Source organism: Salmo salar, chromosome ssa23 (assembly GCF_905237065.1).
Source record: "Salmo salar chromosome ssa23, Ssal_v3.1, whole genome shotgun sequence".
Taxonomy (NCBI): domain Eukaryota; kingdom Metazoa; phylum Chordata; class Actinopteri; order Salmoniformes; family Salmonidae; genus Salmo; species Salmo salar.
Genome location: NC_059464.1, coordinates 13,823,539 through 13,829,538, shown reverse-complemented (window position 1 = coordinate 13,829,538; position 6,000 = coordinate 13,823,539).

The following is a 6,000-nucleotide window of genomic DNA, read 5'->3' as shown; positions in this document are numbered from 1 at the left end:
AACTGTATGGAGGAGTTTGTTAACAGAAAAATGGTACCTGTTCAAGAAAGAAAGAGCAGCAGGGATATTTTCACGTTATTGATGGCATTTGAGACATACTCATGGATTTTGTCAGCTGTGTTCACATTGGCAATTTGAAGTGACTCAAAACCTATTTGCATATCTGATTCAAATCTGCTTTTTCCTGCAGTCTGAACAGCCAAAACGCAAATGGAATCGGATATTTCAAACCAACTTCGTAGGTGGTTCATACAAATCTGATTCCCAGCCATGTGACTTTTCTCTAAATGGTTAAATCTGATTTATTTGCCCACAAGTAGTTTTAGACTTATTTGGCATATCTTGTTGCTTGCTAGCTACTCTGACAATTTGACAAGAATGTGGTAGCGAACTAGCTTGTTAATAGTTTACAAACAAATTGGTAAATGTGCTAGAAAGCTAAACCGCTGCTGTGGCTAGCTAAAAATAACTTGTTTTGAAAGTTGGATCATCTTATCCTTTGAGAATTTCAAAGTGTTCTTACACTATGATTTTGAACATTCAAAGCAACTGGGGAAATGTCCAGGGCAGGCATTATTGTCACCTTAGCTTGCTACATAACTTCTGAGTGATAGGAAGCCCGAGCACCACCACCAATCAGCCTACACCACCGTGCACACAACCGTCATTACAATGACAACTAGCGTAGCCATTTCAGCAAATGACTGCTGTCTGAACACGCATCCGATTTGGTCGCTTGTAACTTGCTGTTTGGACAGTCAGCAGTCCAAAACGGATTTGAAAAATGGCTGATTTGAGTATTAAGGCCTGCAGCGTGAACAAGGCTTAATAGCCCTCAAACTAAACTGCATTTTTTTTATTGTTCCCCTCGAATCAGGGACTGATTTTAGACCTGGGACACCAAGTGGTTGCAATTAATTATCAGGTAGAACAGAACCAGCAGGCTCCATACCTTATAGGGTAAGCATTAAATACGTCCGCCCTATAGTGTTTGCTTTTGGGAATACTGTCCTGTATACTGTAGTTGGAGGGAGTTGTGTAAATCAGGAAGCAACTCCATAATGCTGTATTGGATCTATTGTGAACACAATGTAACGACAAGTAATAATCACGATAAGACAGTGGCCAAAGCTGTTGCCAGCGACACAAAGTCTGAATGCTTCCAAACCCATCCAAGTGATAGATACTTCAAATCAAACTTTATTTGCCACATGCGCTGAATACAAGAAGGGTAGACTACCGTGAAATGCTTACTTTACAGGCCCTTAAACAACAATGCAGTTCAAGAAGAAGAAAATATTTACCAAGTAGGATAAAATAAAAAGTAACACAATAAGAATAACAATAACAAGGCTATATACAGGGGGCACCGGTACCGAGTCAGTGTGCAGGGGTACAGGCTAGTTTAGGTAATCTGTACATGTAGGTGGGGGTCGAAGTGACTATGCATAGGTAACAAACAAACAGCGAGTAGCAGCAGTGTACCGGGGGGGGTGTAAATGTAAATTGTCCGGTGGCATTTTTATGAATTGTTCAGCAGTCTAATGGCTTGGGGGGTAGAAGTTGTTGAGGAGCCTTTTTGTCCTAGACTTGGCGCTCCGGTACCGCTTGCCCTGCGGTAGCAGAGAAAACAGTGTATAACTTGGGTGACTGGAGTCTCTGACAATTCTATGGGCTTTCCTCTCATACCGCCTATTATATAGGTCCTAGATGGCAGGAAGCTTGGCCCCAGTGATGTACTGGGCCGTTCGCACAACGCTCTGTAGAGCCTTACAGTCAGATGCCGAGCAGTTGCCATACCAGGCGGTGATGCAACCGGTTAGGATGCTCTCGATGGTGCAGCTGTATAACCTTTTTGACGATCTGGGGGCCCATGCCAAATCTTTTCAGTCTCCTGAGGGGGAAAAGGTTTTGTCGTGCCCTCGTCACGACTGACTTGGTATGTTTGGACCATGATAGTTTGTTGGGGATGTGGACACCAAGGAACTTGAAAACTCTCAAACCGCTCCACTACAGCCCCATCGATGTTAATGAGGGCCTGTTTTGCCCGCCTTTTCCTGTAATCCACGATCTGCTCCTTTGTCTTGCTCACATTGAGGGAGAGGTTGTTGTCCTGGCACCACACTGCCAGTTCTCTGACCTCCTCCCTATAGGCCGTCTTATTGTTGTCGGTGATCAGGCCTACTGTTGCCACTGTTGTGTCATCAGCAAACTTAATGATGGTGTTAGAGTCGTGTTTGGCCACTCAGTTGTGGGTAAACAGGGAATACAGGAGGGGACTAAGTACACACCCCTGAGGGGGCCCAGTGTTAAGGATCAGCGTGGCAGACGTGTTGTTGCCTACTCTTACCACCTGGGGGTGGCCCGTCAGGAAGTCCAGGATCCAGTTACAGAGGGAGGGGTTTAGTCCCAGAGTCCTTAGCTTAGTGATGAGCTTCGTGGGCACTATGGTGTTGAATGCTGAGCTGTAGTCGATGAACAGCATTCTTACATAGGTGTTCCTTTGTCCAGGTGAGAAAGGGCGGTGTGGAGTGCGAATGAGATTGCGTCATCTGTGGATCTGTTGGGGCGATACGTGAATTGGAGTGGGTCTAGGGTGTCCGGGAGGATGCTGTTGATGTGAGCCATGACCAGCCTTTCAAAGCACTTCATGTCTACCGACGTGAGTGCCACAGGACAGTAATCATTTAGGCGGGTTACCTTCGCTTCCTTGGGCACAGGGACTATGGTGGTCTGCTTGAAACATGTGGGTTTTACAGACTCAGTCAGGGAGAGGTTGAAAATGTCAGTGAAGACACTTGACAGTTGGTCCACGCATGCTTTGAGTACACGTCCTGATAATTCGTCTGGCCCAGCGGCTTTGTGAATGTTGACCTGTTTAAAGGTTGTGATCACATCGGCTACCGAGAGTGTTATCACACAGTCATCCAGAACAGCTGGTGCTCTCGTGCATGCTTCAGTGTTGCTTGCCTCAAAGCGAGCATAAAAGGCATTTAGCTCATCTGGTTGGCTCACGCCACTGGGCAGCTCGCGTCTGGGTTTCCCTTTGTAGTCCGTAATAGTTTTCAAGCCCTTCCACATCCGACGAGCGTCAGAGCCGGTGTGGTAGGAGTCATTCTTAATCCTGACTTTACGCCTTGCTTGTTTGATGGTCCGTCTGAGGGAATAGCGGGATTTCTTATAAGTGTCCAGATTAGACTCCCACTCCTTGAAAGCGGCAGCTCTAGCCTTTAGCTCGATGCGGATGTTGCCTGTAATCCATGGCTTCTGGTTGGGATATGTACGTACAGTCACTGTGGGGATGACGTCATCGATGCACTTATTGATGAAGCCCATGACTGATGTGGTGTATTCCTCAATGCCATTGGATGAATCCCGGAACATATTCCAGTCTGTGCTAGCAAAACAGTCCTGCAGTGTAGCATCCGCGTTAGCTGACCACTTCCGAATTGAGCGAGTCACTTATACTTCCTGCTTTAGTTTTTGCTTGTAAGCAGGAATCAGGAGGATAGAATTGTGGTCAGATTTGCCAAATTGAGGGCGGGGGAAAGCTTTGTATGCATCTCTGTGATTGGAGTAAATGTGGTCTAGGATTTGTTTCCCCCTGGTTGCACATGCTGGTAAAAATTTGATAAAACTGATTTAAGTTTGCCTGCATTAAAGTCCTCAGCCGCTAGGAGCGCCGCTTCTGGGTGAGCATTTTCTTCTTTGCTTATGGCCTTATAGAGTTGGTTGAGAGTGGTCTTAGTGCCAGCTTCACCTTGTGGTGGTAAATAGATGGCTACGAATAATACAGATGAGAACTCTCTTGGTAGATAGTGTGGTCTACAGCTTATCATAAGGTACTCTACCTCAGGCGAGCAATACATCGAGACTTCTTTAATATTAGACATCGCGCACCAGCTGTTATTGACATAAAGACACACACCCCCACACCTCGTCTTACCAGAGGTAGTGTCTCTGTTCTGCCGTGCATGGAAAATCCCGCCAGCTCTATATTGTCCATTTGTTCGTTCAGCCACGTCTCGGTGAAACATAAGATGTTAGAGTTTTTAATGTCCCGTTGGTAGGATAATCTTAATAGTAGGTCATCGATTTTATTTTCTAATGTTTGCACGTTAGCAAGGAGAATGGAAGACATTGGGAGTTTACTTGCTCGCCTCCGGCTTCTCAGAAGGAGGTGTGGATCTGGGCCTGTTCCCGTGAAAGCAGGATATCCTTCTCGTCGGACTTATTAAAGGAAAAATGTTCTTCCAGTCCGCTGTGAGTAATCGCTTTTCTGATGTCCAGAAGTTATTTTTGTTCATAGAGACGGTAGCAGCAACATTATGTACCCAATAAGTAAAATATAAGTTACAAAAAAACACAAAACAAATTACAAAATTGCACAATTGGTTGGGAGAATGTAAAATGTCAGCCATGTTCTTCGGTGCCATCTTGATACCTTAATTGTAAACACATTTACATACATTTTCAGACCCTTTACTCAGTACTTTAGCAATTACAGCCTCAGCCAGCCTCGCCTTTGGCAGCAATTACAGCCTCGTCTTCTTGGGTATGACGCTACAAGCTTGGCACACCTGTATTTGGGGAGTTTCTCCCATTCTTCTCTGCAGATCCTCTCAAGCTCTGTCGGGTTGGATGGGGAGCATCGCTGCACAGCTATTTGCAGGTCTCTCCAGAGTTGTTCGATAGGGTACATGTCCGGGCTCTGGCTGGGACACTCTAGGACATTGAGACTTGTCCCAAAGCCACTCCTGCGTTGTCTTGGCTGTGTGTTTAGAGTCGTTGTCCTGTTGGAAGGTGAACATTCGCCCCAGTCTGAGGTCCTGAGTGCTCTAGAGCAGGTTTTCATCAAGGATCTGTCTGTAAAGAGTTCAATCTTGTTTTCTTCCAACCAGAGAATCTTGTTTCTCATGGACTGAGAAACAAGGTGCTTCCTTCCTTTTCCTGCCGAAAACAGGATGCACCTGAGCACAAGGTGCCGTTTGGCAAACTCCAAGCGGGCTGATATGTGCCTTTTACTGAGGAGTGGCTCGATCTGGCCACTCTACCATAAAGGCCTGATTGGTGGAGTGCTGCAGAGATGGTTCTCCTTCTGGAAGGTTCTCCCATCTCCACAGAGGAACACTGGAGTTCTATCAGAGTGACCATTGGGTACTTGGTCACCTCCCTGACCAAGGCCCTTCTCCCCCGATTGCTTAGTTTGGTCGGGCGGCCAGCTTTAGGAAAGAGTCTTGGTGGTTCCAAACTTCTTTCATTTATGAATGATGGAGGTCACTGTGTTCTTGGAGACCTTAAATGCTGCAGACATTTTTTGGTACCCTTCCCCAAATCTGTGCCTTAACACAATCCTGTCTCAGAGCTTTACAGACAATTCCTTTGACCTCATGGCTTGGTTTTTGCTCTGACATGCACTGTCAACTGTGGGACCTTATATCGACAGGTGTTGGCCTTTCCAAATCATGTCCAATCAATTTAATTTACCACAGGTGGACTGAGTTGTAGAAACATCTCAAGGATGATCAATGAAAACAGGATGCACCTGAGCTCAATTTCGAGTTTCATAGCAAAGGGTCTGAATACTTATATATCCTCTTACATCTAGACGTTCCGCTAGCGGAACACCTGCTCCAATATCCAATGATGGGCGTGGCGTGAAATACAAAGTCCTCGAAAATCCGAAAACTTCAATTTTTCAAACATATGACTATTTTACACCATTTTAAAGACAAGACTCTCCTTTATCTAACCACACTGTCCGATTTCAAAAAAGGCTTTACAGCGAAAGCAAAACATTAGATTATGTCAGCAGAGTACCCAGCCAGAAATAATCAGACACCCATTTTTCAAGCTAGCATTTAATGTCACAAAAAACAAAACCACAGCTAAATGCAGCACTAACCTTTGATGATCTTCATCAGATGACACTCCTAGGACATTATGTTATACAATACATGCATGTTTTGTTCAATCAAGTTCATATTTATATCAAAAAAC